This window comes from Amblyomma mixtum, chromosome 2 (assembly GCF_055824585.1).
Source record: "Amblyomma mixtum isolate Tamu chromosome 2, ASM5582458v1, whole genome shotgun sequence".
Classification (NCBI taxonomy): domain Eukaryota; kingdom Metazoa; phylum Arthropoda; class Arachnida; order Ixodida; family Ixodidae; genus Amblyomma; species Amblyomma mixtum.
In genome coordinates, this window is record NC_143013.1 from 696,432 (window position 1) to 713,040 (window position 16,609).

Consider the following 16,609-nt stretch of genomic DNA (forward strand, 5'->3'; position numbering starts at 1 on the left):
GCGACCCTCGCACGCTACGCCGTTTTAAGTCCTTCTCCTTTTGTCTGCGCATTCCCCTGCTCCCTTTCGGCGACACTCCTCACACTTTACCACGACGCACGCTAGCTGCGGCGTGACACCTCCCCCCTTCTCCTCAATTCTTTCCCCCGACCTTTTTTTTTTCTTCGCCAGTTCCGAACAAGGCATGCTTCTCCTTTAGGCTGCCTCAAGCCGCCGCCTCTCTCTCTAGTGCGAGAAAGCACTAAAGCTTCCCCCGAGATACACTCCGAGATACACTCCGAAAACGAATACAGGCATGCAAGTACATGAAAACAAGGTACACTTCTGCACAACGCACCATTCGCCACAAGATTACATGTTTCAAGTGAAGGTTAATGATACAAAAAGCATGCATGCAAATAAAAAGGAAAGCAACCACAACAACAGTCCACCAAGGCGAGCCTCGAACATCGCTGCTCTCATGTTTCGTGCTCAGGGGTTCCTTCTGCTTTACCAGTTCATTATAATCATTCACTGTTACCAAGCAGTCAATTTCGCTCGCCAGCTCCTCTGTCACTGCGCACAAGATGCCCACGGGTAAGCCCCCCGGATCGACTCTCAGCGGCACATACGCGAGCTCAGCCTCAACCTGGTGCCCGAAGGTTCCCTTCAATGCCACTTTGCCTTGTGTACCTACCAATTCCTGCGGCAGCAGTGACCTCCTGACCACTGAGATGTCCGCGCCCGAATCCAGTCGCGCCAAAATGAGTGATTCGCCCGAACAGAGAGAAATATCGCCCACCTTATGTGTCTCCGCCTGCTGAGTGCTCGCTTTTGTCTCCTGATCCTGGCACAGGATTTCAGCGTCATGAGTGTTCACCTCTATCACTGTGGCGGTAATTCTCTTTGCCTCTGTCTCTTGGCACTCCCCGTCCACATGCCCTAAACGGCCACAGCGGTAACAGAAAGGCGACGCGGTGTTCTTTCCCCTGTCCGGCTCCCATTCCCTGCCGGCAGAATGCCCCTCCGTAGCAACGTTACGAACACCTGTATCCCTGTTTCCACTCGTTACTTCTGCTTCACGACACTCCCTAGCCAGGTGACCTGGACAGCCACAACGGCAACACTGGCGTGCCGTCGTATGTGCTTTAAATGGCGCATACTTCACCTCCCTCTGTTCTTCCCTGTGAAGTGGCATCGTCCCAGCCATGTGCACCTCCTCTCTTCTACATCCTTCACCACTGGCCGTATTCATGCGCGGAACGCCAGCCCCCAACGATTTCCCTTCTGACAGATCAGCTGTGCCTTGTCTGCGTAATTTCTCCATCTCGAATTCAATTTTGGCCCTCTCTAACCTCATCTTTTCAATTTCCAATCTCATTTGCATAACGGCTCTAGGTTGGCCCCTTTCCGTGCTTGTCTCGCTCGTTCCCCCAGTCATGCTACTATCCATCTCTGGCGACAGTAGTTTACTTTTCCCCCTCGTAAGCATAAAGCACAAAGTTGAGAGCAGTGCTGTTCGCTCACCGTTTTTCTTTCGCCGCCTTCTCTTCAAAGATCGTCAATCAAACCAAGTTCGAGAGTTCTCTCACAATCAACTTCACGCTGACAAGCCACAAGTCCTGTTACGCAACGCCGCCACACTCTCAAGGCCCCTTCAATTTAAGTCCGTCCTCGTTTCCTCTGTTGGTGTCCACGATTCCTCTCCCCACCTACATCGGTGTCGAAGCTGCGATGATCGGTGATGATCGGTGAAGATACCTCTGCTGTCTCTTGTGCCTTCTTCTTTCTTGACGTCCGGTTTTCGACTCCTCTTCGCCACCCAAGGGCAAACGTTCCTTGTGAGCTCACCACCTTGGCGTCTTCTCAACCTGGGCTGCCTCTGTCTTCCTCGTTCCCGTCGCAAAGCAGCGGTCCCTTGCGAATCCTGTCGACTGCGCCAGTCACGATTTTTCTCCCTCTCTGCTCTGTCGTGTCGTTGTTGATGTTGTTCTCCTTGATGTTGATGCGGAGTCGTAGAGGGCGGGTCTCGTGAGTGACCCGGGGGACGTACTTCACTACGGGTGAGTTCAGACAGGCGTGCAGGTCTTCGGATGGTGAGGCACTTGGAAGGCTTTCTTCAAGAAATTATTTATTACAAATGTATATACAACTTATTTACATATGCCGAGTGATTTCGGCCTCTCCAATTTAACTAAAAATAAAAACCTCAAAACTTCCACGACTCCGGACCACCGCTGGCCACCACACGGCCAACCCGTCCGGCCGCCGCTCAACTAACTCGCGTCTCCAACTCTACGCTTTCGGCCCCTGGACCACCACCGGCCACACACGACCGATCTGTCCGGCTGCCACACACCCAACCTCGGCGCTCTCCTTCGCGCGCACCCATCTCGTCACATTCCCGCCAAAACTCCATCCTCCGCCAATAAACAATCCTCCCGCCAAAACTTACTTTTTAGCCAATAGACGACTTTCCCGCCGTCGTTTAGAAGTAAGAGGTCACAAGGCAAAAGACAAGTAAACAATATAAAACACACGCCTCGCTGTAAGCAGCCATGGGTAACTAAAAGCTATTACAACAAGAGGAAACAAACACAATTTAAAACACACGCTCCACTGTTAGCCGCTCTGGCCAGCTAGCAAGAACGAAACCAAGAACAGCGCCAGTCCCCCCCAGCCGTCCTGTCGTCGTCTCGGGTTTCGGACCGACTTCCTAGAAGAAACCATTCCCCACTCGCTGGGGCCGAGAAGCGCGACCCTCGCACGCTACGCCGTTTTAAGTCCTTCTCCTTTTGTCTGCGCATTCCCCTGCTCCCTTTCGGCGACACTCCTCACACTTTACCACGACGCACGCTAGCTGCGGCGTGACAGGCTTTATTAACGCGATAGCGTTAAGGAGCTGGTGTCGCAGAACATCAGCCGTCGGCGTCGTTGACCAAGCGCGAAAAATGCACAAAAATCCTCAGAGAAGCAACAGAGGAGGCAGGTACCTTGGCCACCTAAGTCACGCAAACTTGTATCATCATCACAACTTGCCCACTGGATTGTGAGCAAACCGACCACCGTGGCAGGTGGAAATCATATTAATGATTGGTCCCTAGAGGTTTCTCGGCAAGAGTAACCTTGGTCGCACAAGCCTGACCGGTGGCAGCGCCGGCCATCACAGGGCAATGGCGCGTCGCTTAACCGCGACACTACTGCGCCAGAAGTGGTGTGAGGACTCCCAGGGATCTATGAATGTTCTGTCGAATGTTTTCTTTTGATTTTAAGTAGAGAATGATCAATTTTGCGTATATAGGTATTAACCCAGGGCTCACCAGCTAGAAGGAAACTCAGATCTGAACTTTTTCTGTCGATAGATGGGAGCACCTGAGTACCCCAAAAAGGAGGGAAGTTCTATTCCCCCTCCAGGTGTGCAAACTACACCGCGACACGAAAGTATTCGTTCTTCCGCGTACAAAAAGTAGAGCCTAGAACTTTCTGTAGGTATGCAGCCAAGGTTCCGGGGACCTAAGCACAAAAAAGTTAACCCCTCTCAAGCCATTGAGCACAGAAGGATGTGGGGGTCATACAATGGACCATTTCCCAGTAACCCGCCAATTAAGCGTTTCCGGTTTGGGTCGCCTAAGCTTCCTTCAGTCTTTTCTGCGAAAATTCTTTTAGAATGGTAAGGTGGGGTGACTGGTTTCGACTGAGCAGACAGGTGTGGTCCGTTAAAATGGCGGAAGAGAGGCTTGGTGCATCGGCAGGACATTACCCGGAAAAGGTTCCATTGTGTTGAACACCTACGTAGTCAGTCTCTAAATAAAAGGAAAGAAAGGAGCTCCTAGCACAAGGCCTTATGACTGGTTTTCTTCCCATTCGCGCGTAGCCTTCCTTAAATAGCTACAGAAGCATGTCCTCGGTTGTAGTGACAGCGTGTAGCTTACTTTGCCTAGTATCGTACGAACCTTCCCAGCGCTGAACACCCATCTTCCGCTTCTCAGCACCAACAAGGCACCAAGCAAATCAAAGTTGGATGAAACTTAAAAGGACGAGAAGTGTGGTTTGCAAAAACACCGAGAACGTCCTGTAGCTATGCATGGTGACTGAACGCAAACTTTGGCATTGCATAAGCGAGTTCTTGATTAGCTCTGTTTACATGAACTAATAACGCCAGGTTGAGTCGGGGGTCCGGCTGAGCGAAGTCAACCCAACTCGACCAACGCGTGAACTCGATTTTAGCTAGTCGAGACAGGTTCATCAGCAGCGACACCAAGCGTCGAGCACCGCATTGCGAGCAAGCAGTGGTAGCATCCAAGATTGAGGCACACCACCGCTGCTTCGGAGGTGCGACGGCGCAAGTCAAAAACAAGTTTGCATTCATCCTCTCCCCTCCGTTTTTTCGGCCCGGCATTGTTTACAGGTACATCGGAGCAGGGTAAAGTTGAGTCAACCTACCCCTTGCGGCGGAGTTTACTGGTCCCGACCCCTCGACTCGGCGCGTTTACATAAACCCAGTAACCGGTTTTTGATCCGACTCACGTGTGTTTTGGTGCGAACAATGTCTTACTATGTGTGCTGCGGGGAGAGGGGGGTGGGGCGGGGGGTGCTTTTGGGTGTGGCCTTGCATCCCGCTTCCTTTTCGCACCACAAGCTCGAGAAAAAAAGGAAAGCAGAAATCCTTTCGAAATACAGCCCAAGGAAGAAAAAAGGAAAGAAAGAAATAAAGTTCGTCCAGGTTCTAAGAAAAAAGTGCGCACGAATACAGACAAGCAAGAAGTTGGTGGTAGAGTGTAGTAGCGACAAAATAATTTGTCGCCAGGTGGAGCCACGCCGCACTAGTAAAATTTTAGCGCGAAATTCAAATCCCCGCAGAAAATACATACACAACTTTCAGAGCCTGTAAAACTCAAACACTAGGTTCGATATGGATAAAAATTGCAGCTTAACAATCATGAAAGAAAAAGGGAGGAAATGTTGCGGACGAAATTTTGATATTTGGCTCAGTTTTTTCCCGAGATGACATGAAAGTTCGACATATCTAAAAGCACCATTTTTCTGGAAATTTGCGTCTAATTGGTAAAAAATGAAACTTGAACAACAAAATCTGTCCGCAACATTTCCTCTATTCGCTAAAGAAGAAAACGCTGCCACAAACCTCATGAAAATCGAGCCATATTAAGACACGGTATAGTTTCTGAAAGTTCTCATGTATTGCCTATGGACACTGCCACTGGTGAACCCTCTTAAGGCGTCATACTCTTGAGCCTCAGCGGTGGCTCAGTGGTCATGGTGCTCGGCTACTGACCCGAAATACGCGGGTTCGATCTCTGCCGCGGCGGTCGCATTTCGGTGGAGGCGAAATGCTAGAGGCCGGTGTGCTGTGCGATGTCAGTGCTCGTCAAAGAACCCCAGGTGGTCGAAATTATCCGGAGCCCTCCACTACGGCGTCTCTCATAGCCTTAGTCGCTTTGGGACGATAAACCCCAGAAACCAAATCAAACCTTAAGGCGGAGCTTACGTGTACCCTCCAATGTTTATTATTATTTTTACGCAGAGAAGAATGCTTTGTCTTACGTCTTCTGCTGCGCTAGCTTTTTGTTTTTCATGAGCCACCAACAAGCTCAACAAGCCACGGCTCGGAAGAAAACCGGCCCATCGCAGTGGCTGAATGTCTAGAGCGTTCAGCTGTTTAGCCCAAGGTCGTGGGATCGAATCTCGACCACATTTTGATGGAGGCTAAATGCAATGTCGCATGTGCTTTGTGCGATATAATTAAGTGCACGGCGAAGGGCCTCAGGGGGTCGAAATCAATATGGAGCCCTCCAGCATCTCGTCTCGCATAGCTCAAATGCTGCTTCGGTGCGTTATACCATACCATACCATACCATACCATACCATACCATACCATACCATACCATACCATACCATACCATACCATACCATACCATACCATACCATACCATACCATACCATACCTTTCGATACCATACCATACCATACCTTTCGATACCATACCGCACCGCACCGCACCGCACCACACCACACCACACCACACCACACCACACCACACCGCACCACACCACACCATCCATAGTATCCGTACCATACATACCATCCATAGCATACCGTACCGTACCGTTCCATACCAGAAAAAAAATCTTGGATTTTGTGTCTCTTCGTGTATGCTCTTCGAGACAAAAACAGCAACTAAGAAAACCGTGTTCCTAATCGTTGTATCCTCTATACTTATAGCAAAATAATCAAGGAAAGGTCTCGTCGGCCGACGCATTCGTAGGTGAGAACCGGAGTTAGACTCCCCCCCCCCCCCCCCCTCCATAGTCCTTTCGCAGAGGTGGATGTGATGCATGCCTGACTTGCGAAACGGCCCTTATTAGTCATAGCAAACGATACGGCTTTCGCTCAGTTGGAAACTGTAGCGCAACAGTTGGGGGGTCGTGTAGACAATGTAAGCCCGCCGAGTTGTTTAGTGTTTTGGCAATGCAAAGCCAATATAGCATAATAGGCAGGAACACACTCAGGCACATCCTTATCGTGGTATTAACAATGATGAGTTGTGTGGAAGTCGTGGGGATATGGAAACCCCATGCGACCCCCAATAAAGGAGTTTTATAACGATCCCCTGTAAAGGTCCTTTAACCTATGCGTACTTTTCCCTTTTTGCCATCCCAAGCCGCAGACAGGATAACTATCCGAAGAATGACATTCTTACCCTTAGCCCAGACATCGCATCCGGTCGTTACAATAGAATGAATAAGGGAAAAGCCTTCAGAAAAGAGGGACTGACTTTTACAGATTAGCCTACTTCAGAGAGGAAAGTTTGATAAAGTTTGTTGTTATAGTGCAAGGACAATGACCGCCGCAACCCCTAACAGTCTCGAAGAGCTTAATCGAAACCGTTTGCTTAGCTGGAGGAACGATTTAATGGCGCGACACGAGACAACTTGCATAAACCAGCCAGCACTCTATGCGACTGCAGTGCATGGCAATTTATAGATAGCTGAACAATGGGATAGACGCAAGCATGTTTGATTCTACCAGGTTCTGACATATAGGATGAGGAATCGAAACATTTAAATATCAGCTCCGTTCATACACTCCAAAGTTGCTCCAAGACGACGTGTCAGCATGACACGCACGAAACGCCAAGTGCAAATAAGAAACAGGTTCATGATGAAGTTTAGCGCCAAAAACGAGGACAAAGTAGGAGTGAAGACACAACACGAGCGCTTTTTCGCAACTAAAACTTTAATGGAAGAACACATAACATAAATACCCATCTCGTGAAGTTTTATATTTCGCGACAGGGAAATTCATGCATAAGCGCACCGTCCATTTCGTTAACAGAAAAAGAGCTGGCATACCTGGATCACACGTGGAATTAATATCTTTTCCTTTCCCCCTTTTTTGGTTTTTTGGTTTTTTTTGGTATTTTGGTTTCGCCTTCGTGATTGTGATTGTGACCATGAAGTTTCCTGTTTTTGCACCCTTTATGTACCTTTTGCACCCTCAGCACTCTTCAGATGTATCGCCCTCTAAGGTTTATCTTGACCATATCATGTATGTTTCTTCTTTTTGATTTACTTCACGAGATGGGTATATATGTTATGTGTTCTTCCATTAAAGTTTTAGTTGCGAAAAAGCGCTCGTGTTGTGTCTTCACTCCTACTTTGTCCTCGTTTTTGGCGCTAAACTTCATCATGAATAAGATTCAACTCGCCCAACTTTCCACCTTACTAAGAAACAGGGCTCAGTAAAACACAAAGACGCGAGGTAAAGATGGACACGCCTCATGTCCTTTCATTGACCGTTTGTTCACTGCTACTGGTATAAAGTGCGCCGGATACAAATTTTTCGCAGGACTCCAAGAAAATAAAAAGTTCTTTGTTCGCCAGGCCTTTTTGCTAGACCTGACCTCTATCTAGCACATAATGCAGACTGTCTATACTTGTTTACCCAACAACCCCACCCCCTCTCCTTTCCTTCAAGAAAAGTTGCACTTAGATCGCTTGCAACGAATTCAGCGAATCCAACAGGCCGTAAGTGCTCTCTGCAATCGGCAAATCACAGCCAGCATTCACGCTGTTCGCACGGATTCTGAGCAGCATACCGTGAATGATCACACAGCCTCGACCCCGGCGGCGTCACAGTCACAATGGCACCCCCCCAGAGGCCCCGACAGTCGCCTGCGCTGTCGGCAGCGTGCCAGGGGCGCATGCCACGCCGTCTACCGGTCACCGCGGGAAGCCAAAGGCGCCGCCTGCGATTCAGACTTGAATAGCGCCGATTTTCGCTCGTTTTGCCGCATTTCGTGCCGCCCTGTATAGGGAATGACCCGGCAGGCTGGCCAAGTGCCCCTCAGCAGGGTCGGAGGGTCATGCCATGGGGTGCCACCATGAAGAGGGAAGCTCCCTATTATTCTTTGGGTTCCTTTTGTGGAGTGACCCCGGCGCTAAAGCGATTGCTGTGACAGCGCACGTCCGAATCTGCGCCCGCCACCTCCCTCCCACCTACCAGGTCGAAGGGTGACCTCGGCGTGGTCACCCCAAAGTACACATGGGCACCGCACCCAGTCGGATTCCAGCCCCTGTGGCGAATCCTATGACATTTAACGCAATTTTTATATTGGTTGCTGAGGGTTATTTTATTTTATTTTTTCTCCTTTCGCTATGAGCGGTTATTATCACAGATTAGATTAGGGGCATACCTGACTGAAAGCTCGCGCATACAGAACAGAAGGCTGTGCGCACATGTCCAGTGGGATGAAGATTGCAGATAATCAAGCTTTGGTTTCGGAGTTATTAGGAATAAGGAACCATTATTAACGGGACAGTCGTAGGTATTAAGTGAAATACGTCCCCACACGGAAACTCTCATTGGATATCGGATTACTTGCAATAATCACCGTGGTACGTATGCTATACACAGATAACCGACTCAGTGCCTACTTAAACAAGTTTCTTAACTGTTTTAACCACGCATTTGATTCTTGTTAGCTGAACCGAAAACATTTTAACAACTGCGAAATATGCAAATTATTTATCAGTGCTGAAACGCACGTCAAAAGCGAACCCGGTAGTGATCCCGGTAGGAAAAATGAAAAATGAGTCTTTTCCATCAAAGCGTCAGCAGTGTTCTTTCGGAACACACACGAAGCATTATTTAGCTGACAACGATAGAGAAATGAGGGCTCGTTATGACATACGCATGAAGGAAGCCAATAGTTTTCGGCTTCGGTGAATGGTGGCTTCCTTCATTACGAAACACTACTCATTTGAAAACGTGGCTTCACAGAGAATAGATATATGTTATGGCTTCCAGTTTTACATGGGTCGCTGGCGAGGGCCACCTTGCCTAGTAAATTAAAACGCGTTTCATTTGTTTCGTTATTTGATTTGTCATTTTTTTTATCATTATTGTGATATTCTAATTTCTGTGACGGTTCGTGCCATGTTTCCATTCTTCTTTTGCACCATGAGTACTACAGTCTTCTCTTTCTAGTCTCTACCGCTGAGCGTTAATTTTACTTCAACTATCCCTAAAACCTAAAGCTACTGGAAGACTCACCACGTCCTATCTACATGTATAGAGTTATAATCTACCAGAACATGCTGAATGCTTTGAACACTGTACCCGCATACTTCACTAATACCATCTCTCTGTTCATATTTGCGACCATATTGCTTGTTTCTGAGGCAACTTGATCTAGCCTCAGATAGAGAAGTACCGCATCTCAAATTTGTGCAACGAAATTTGTATAACGCGTACTCTCGCGGTCTCGATTCGTCGAAATTCAATTTCTACGAGACACTCAGCCAGTGTTGTGTGGCAACAGACTGACCGGCTTCCTGTTAAAGGGAAGCTGAAACGGTTTTTTGAGAATTCGAGGTTATTCAAGAATTCGAATATATCAAGCTTCTAGGCAAACCATGCAAAGTATTTTTGCACTGGCATTTAAAATGATGGCATAATCGTCGATTAAAACCGCGACGATGTTCAGGCTTCTCCTCACTACGTTGGAGGAGTGCGAGGAAACTCGGCAGTGACGTCATTATCGCCGAAACTTCAGATGTACGCTGCTTATGCCTGCATGCTGCTGTGCGTCGTCAGATGGCGCCAAACAATGCATTGTGAGCTTCACCTTCGATGGCGTCGGTTTGCTTCCATGAAATAACCCTTTCTTCGCTGGAAACGCAGTGCCGTCAAACGTGACGTCATTATCGGGCCTCTGCCAGTCGCTGTGCGCTTCAGAGAAGCCTGAACGCCGACGACGACTTTATTCGGCGATTACGCCACCATTTCAAATGCTAGAGCAAAACTATTTCGCAGGCTTTACCAGCACATTTCGCACATTCGGCAAACTTAAACTCATGAAATTCTAAAACCGCTTCAGTTGCCCTTTAAGCAAACGAGATTCACACTAACCGAACTGCAGTAAGTGGCGCCCCAAACGTGGTCCCCCTGCAAAGCGACCCTGTCCATTGTGGGCAGCGGGACTCCAACAATACCGATCAAACGCAAAATACCCCCCCCCCCCCCCCCCCCTTTCTGCCTCAACACTCTCTCCTCCACCAAGCTCGTTTTCTATGGCGCGTGCAGTCTGGACCTGCAGAGAGGAGCCGCCTGCCTACCGACGTGCTCGGCAGGCAGAGCGGAGTCGTATTCCATTGTGGCCGCCCATGGGAAAAGATTTACTCTGTTTCGCTCTCCGGTGCGGGCCGGCGTGATCGATTATCATTGAAATACGAGAGCGCCGACGCTTCCTCCCTTTTTAATCTTCCTTCGGAAAAAAAAAAAAAAAAGTGGGAAATACGTGTCGCCGAGGCGGCGGCGGCGTCGTCGACGCTTGATTTATCATAACTTGTCGGGCGACTCCCTTTTCATTCCCTCCCCTCCTTTCCTCTCAAGCTTCCCACCACCACCTCGTACCGAGCGAAGCGCGCACACAGACACGCGTGCGCTCAGAGTGTGGGTCTACACCCGACACCTGCACTTTTGGTCGTCCGCGCATTTGCATAAGCGCTCTATTCTGCTGGTGCGATTACGGCCCAAGATAAATGAAAGCGATCCCGAGCGAGCCTCTGCGTGAAGAGGCGTTTGCTTTGGCGGAGACTGCCGCTGGTCTCAGTGACACGCCGTCGGTGCGGGTACGCACACAGAGATTCTATGTGAAGAGGTGGGGAGGAGGGCTGCGAGGACAGAGGGAGGGGGGGGGGGGGGGGTGCACAACACGACTGGGAGAACTGATTTTTGATCTCCGAACACAAAGTGACCGGATCTTGCCGAAAAGGAAACGATTACTTTCATTCACCGGAGTTCTATTCAGAGCATAACTTCCCCTTCTCAGCTTATCTCTGGTGGTGCGATACAGAAAGGTAAAAAACGTGGAAAGGCCTTTTATGAAGCCGCTTGTAATAGGCCGAACAATGAGCGTCAAATTATGCGCCCACAATGACGTTTTGTAGCGAGTACAAGGGTCATTAGAACGATTCGATAGGTTTAAATATGCAGTTTCTGGGTAATGCGGACCTGATTGTTTACGCATACGAATTGTATGCCTTGGCCGTTGGAATACCATTGTGGATTAGAATGGCGTTGCAGAATGAGCATGCGTTTAGTAATGTATCGAGCACTGTAATCATTTACAAGCTTGAGTTTACTGTAATGTTTTTTTTCAAGGTTTTTGTCATGTAATACGCTGTCCCTTTCTTTGTGCTCATGCGAAGGTGCGCATGGCAACGTTAACTTAGGAAAACTAACCAAACAATTGGACGTATGGGATGTAAAAACGCACTCCAGCCTATGAAACAGTGTTTCTGCATGCTTTACTAAAACTAAAGCTTATGTACGCCCCTTACACCACAGTGTGATATGGTATTAGGACACCGAAAAGGTGATGAAAAGTCTTCAGAAAAAGAAAAATACAAATTTGCTAAACCACAATGAAAATAAAGAAAAAGGTGCACATTTTATATGGCATGTCGGAGCCCTGTAGATCTGCTAAACCATGTAAATCGTCTGCACGCGCAACCGAAATTGCTCAACATTTCGCTTTAGGAGCCAGAATTCAGTAACAAGGTAACAAAAGCAAGAAAAAGGGCGGAGAGCCGCACAAGTTTTTCTGTTCACTCATGCCGAGCTAAAACAAACAATAAAAAAAAGCTCGCGATTTAGCATCTTTTTCTTTTTCCGCAAAAACGGCCACTTTCGCTCGTCATAGGCGCTGAAGGAAAGTGTTGAGCCCGGAGCCATGGAGCGCCTATCAGGAGCCCCGCCTGACACCAAGAATCCATCAAAATGAATCAGGGGGTAACGCTTTATATCCCGTATTCACCATCATCCTGTCATAGGACGAACGCATGAGGGTTCCGTAGTAGACGGTACCAGGTGTGGCCCACGGCGACGGGCGCTCAGAAAAAGCCGTTGCTCCAAGAAAAAAAAAAAAAAAATAAGAAATACTGTAGCATCTGCCGAGAGAGGGCGCTAGTGGAAGAAAAGGGTCGGACGGCGGTGCAACCCGGGAAGGGGGCTGCCATTAATCACGCGTGACGAGTAACCTAGCGCGATTGGGCAGACCTCGCGAAGACAAGAAGCAAGCAGTGGAGAACCCACAGCGCTGAAACGCTCAGAGCCCGCGGCGCACGGAAGAAATGAAAACGTATAACAAAACGTAAAGACTGCGTATAGAAAACCAAAAGCGAGGGACCGTTCGATAACAAAGTGCATGCGTTGGATCTGCGAACGTGTCCACTTTATCTTCGTCAGAGGGAGCCCAGCCGTAATAAAACAAAGAAGAAGAAAGAGAGAGGAAAAGAGAACCAACGCCTTTAGTTTTTTGTTCATTATTTGCATTTTTTTGTCTTCTCTGTCTAGAGCGAAGTCCAACTTGAGTTTGGGGAGAACCACTCTCGACTTGTCTGTCGACGGTGGCTAGAAGGCTACAGTGGCACGGTCGCAGCACTTTTCTGCCCAATTTCCCCTCCACTTTTTGCCGGCCAATGTCTTCGTCAGGCTGGATCCTTGAGAAAGTTACGCCCCCCCTCCCCTCCTTCTTTTGTTTTCTAGTGTATGTCCTTTTACAAACCACGAAATAAGCAACACCGAGTCGCTTATAAATTAGGACTCTCGCTGATTGTTCGAGATTGTTCGGAGGCTCGGCATGTCATTTCTTTCCTCGCTATTTTGTCCATTAAAGGGTACCGTACACTCTGAACAAGAATACTGCTATATGGGAGTAAAAAGAGAGTAAGCTTTACTCTAGTCGACTGGAGGACATTACTCCCTTTTTACCCCTTTCTGTTTAGAGTGTACGGCCGCCTCAGACGTGAGTCGACCGCAGCGAAACAAGCGGCAGGCATTCGAACTAGGAGGCCACTAACGCTTCGAGGTTTCGCGAGGTTGTTACATAGCTTGTTGTGGCTCCCTATCGCCTAATGCCCTGATCTTTAAATTGGCTGAAGCAGGGTGCCTACGCGCGCTGTAAAGTACAAGAAACAAAATTTTCAAAACTCGGTTCATGTATATCCGCGACGAGCGGCCAGAGCTCGAGCGCTGGCGTTCTTCATATTGTTATTATTATTTTTATTTCGCACTTCGGGTCCAATATATCACCCTTAACGCGACTGTGGGCAGCCCTGTCGGCCAGGGGGCGATACGGCGCGAATGACGAGCGCGGAGGGCTTATGAACTGCGATGGGAAGGAATATTAATAGTTGATGCGGCGCTCTCGGAACTTCCAAAAGCATCGATCACCCCCTGGAAAACGCTTCCTGGGCGCGCTCCGATCTTGTTAAAGCTCATGGTTGGATAAGTTGGTTTTCTTTTTTTGTTTTGTTTTTTGTTCCCTGTGGCCCACCCGGTAAATCTGGTGCGGGCGTGTGGTGGCATTATGGAAAACAAGTTGTTCCCTCGACGCATCCGCCGCAGCTGCTGTACAACTCGTTGGGGATCGCTCGTGGGATCTTTTGACGACGGAAAAGAGGGCGAGAGGGAATGAATATTATCCACTCCTACAGGGCGCACTGGTGCTCGTTTTATCTTCTTTTTTCCTGATCGTATCAATCACCCTGAACTCATGTTGACGACATAAGCGACAACCATTTGTCATTGAGCAACGCGTTGTTCACATCACAGTGTTGTCAGGGTGGAAAGACGAGCGTGCTGTTCTTGTGTTAGCGGTTTTTTCTTTTCTGGCTGCAAAACAGGAAGGTGTTAACATTCCTTACTAGGAGGATCATTCACGAGGGAAAGTTTGCACATGCTGGTGGCTAGTTAAGGTACACATGTGCAACTGCTTTCAGGCAAACTTTAATTCATATTTCTTTCACCACGTGTCAGACAGATACTATTTTGAAAAATCAAGAGTTATGCACACTACCAGAGCAGCCAGGCTACTTCACATGCATGGAGCAAGTCATGAGGCAGAGCACCAAGCTAAATGTTCCCCGCTTTCATGCAAGTCTGTGAAACTATTTTTGGATCCTCCTGTCCGCTGCATCACGGCCCTCGTTGCTAATTTGACGCTAGCACAGACCCCCCCTTGCTTCGTCTCTGCAGAATCCGTGTGCCAGTCTTGAAAGTTCCACCTGAATGCGAAACGCATACTTCAGCAAAAAGGAAAAAGAACAATTCAGAAATAAGGGATGCACCTAAATCTTTCGCTCACTGGATGGAGTAGAAAGTGCGCCCTTATCATAATTGGCCCCGGTCGAAGCAAAATATAACACCACTCCGCTCCATTAGCCAAACTTTGTGAGTTCCCTCCGAAGAAACACAGGCTGCATCCAAATCGCAAGGCTTATCTCAGTCACGCTTTCACCGGAACGCACTCGAAACGCACCGATGTTGTTTTGCACGCGGTATATTGATGCCGCCACGGGGTTCATTTCACATTCCAACGAAGCCCACTGAATGCACGCGGGAGCAGTAGGCATCTCTCTAATCTCTCGCGACCCCGTCTAAAACCGGCGCGGAAGGCATTAGGTTGGGACACCCAACGATGGGATGGAAACAGGCACGCAGAATCCACGGTGTATAAGGATTCGCGATATGAATTTTGCACTTTCTCGTCGGCGCGGTTAATCGTGCGTTGCCTAGCCAAACAGATGCTGCCGGCTCGTATATTAGTGAAAGTAGCGATGATTAAGCTAACAAATAAAACTTCAGAGGGACGTGCGGAGTTTTCAAGGCTTTGGAAATAAACCCTGCCTTCGGACACTGAGCGGGACCATTAGTGCGAAAATGGCACTGGATTACTGATAAAGCGATTAACCTGCGGCTAATGGTGCTCTGTGTAGTCTGATCATGCCCCGCTGGTCAATGTTACTTGTGTGCGCGGTAGGTCGATGCCTGGGAAAGGAGGATACGGAGAGGAGAACAGGTGAAGTGGCCTAAGGGGGCGCTTCTATTGTTCCGATGCTATGCGGCCGCTCATAGAAAAGTAGTGGCCGTATGTATTTATAGACGGTGCCAGTGGCGTATCTTTATGCACTGCCGGTCGTGACCTCCGAACCCTGCGTTCTCAGTAAGCAAGACGGGGGCATTGTTAACTTTCCAAAGTAGGCTTCATTTTAGCTGCAAACTAAAAGAAAGGAACTTTTGCATAGATACATATAATTGCTAGCGCCAAGCGACGTATGTAATTGGAAGCGCTGGCGTCTCGATTGTCTTGCTTTTTGTAAAGCGAGGAGAACATGAAAATGATTGTTTCGTGCTTGTGCGATCCTGAGACACTGTATTCGCATAAGGAAGAGTATAGATATCACTCGTTATCTAAAGGGTGAACACTGCGACTAGCTTTTTTGACGTCAGTGTTTTTACGACGTAGTGCAGAAAAATATCAAATGCTCTTGTTTTTTCTTTTTTCGTTTTGCAGGCATAGGTCGTGCTGCTCACACATTAGACTAGGGGAAAATAGAAGCGACAAAAGAAAACGCAGTGAGGGACTCAGGTTTTCTCAGGGCAAGGTCATTTCATGAGAACACCATCACCACCATCATCATCCTCGTCACAATAATAAACATTTTCACTATGACCGTCATCACCGTCACCAGCGGCAGACGAATGCCGTTCGAGACCTCCCTTCAGTCGTGTCTAGTGTCAGCCGCTGAAAAATTATCTAAGAAAATCCTCTAACCTCGTCCCGTCTTCTCATCTTCAGGTCCTAGACTGCGCTTCCCTGGTATTCACCTCACCCCCAAATGGGGGGGCGCATCCTGACGTCATCGAAGGTATCAGTGCATTTCCAACGCATAAACGCTCGTTTTCAAGGAAAAAAAAAAAAAAACACCACCGAAGGCAAAGGCCTCTGAGCGTTGTTGGCAGCATCCTACTAGGTGCGAAAGGTATGTATGGCGGCAGCGGAAGTTTGAAATCTTACCTTCCATGACGCACATCGAGCTTCTCCGCACTTCTCTCGTACTGTGAGGAGAAACCAGAATTTAATCGTCGTATACGTCACTAATTTAAATACTAGCGCAAAAATGCTGCGCAAGCTTTACCTGCAGCCTATATAGATTTGAATCGCTGAATAGCGATGAATTCTCGTAAAGTGGTTATCTCGACATTTAAAGGAGTCTGTTACGTTCTGTTTGCTCGTCTTTTTTCTTTTCAGGTGACAGGGCTC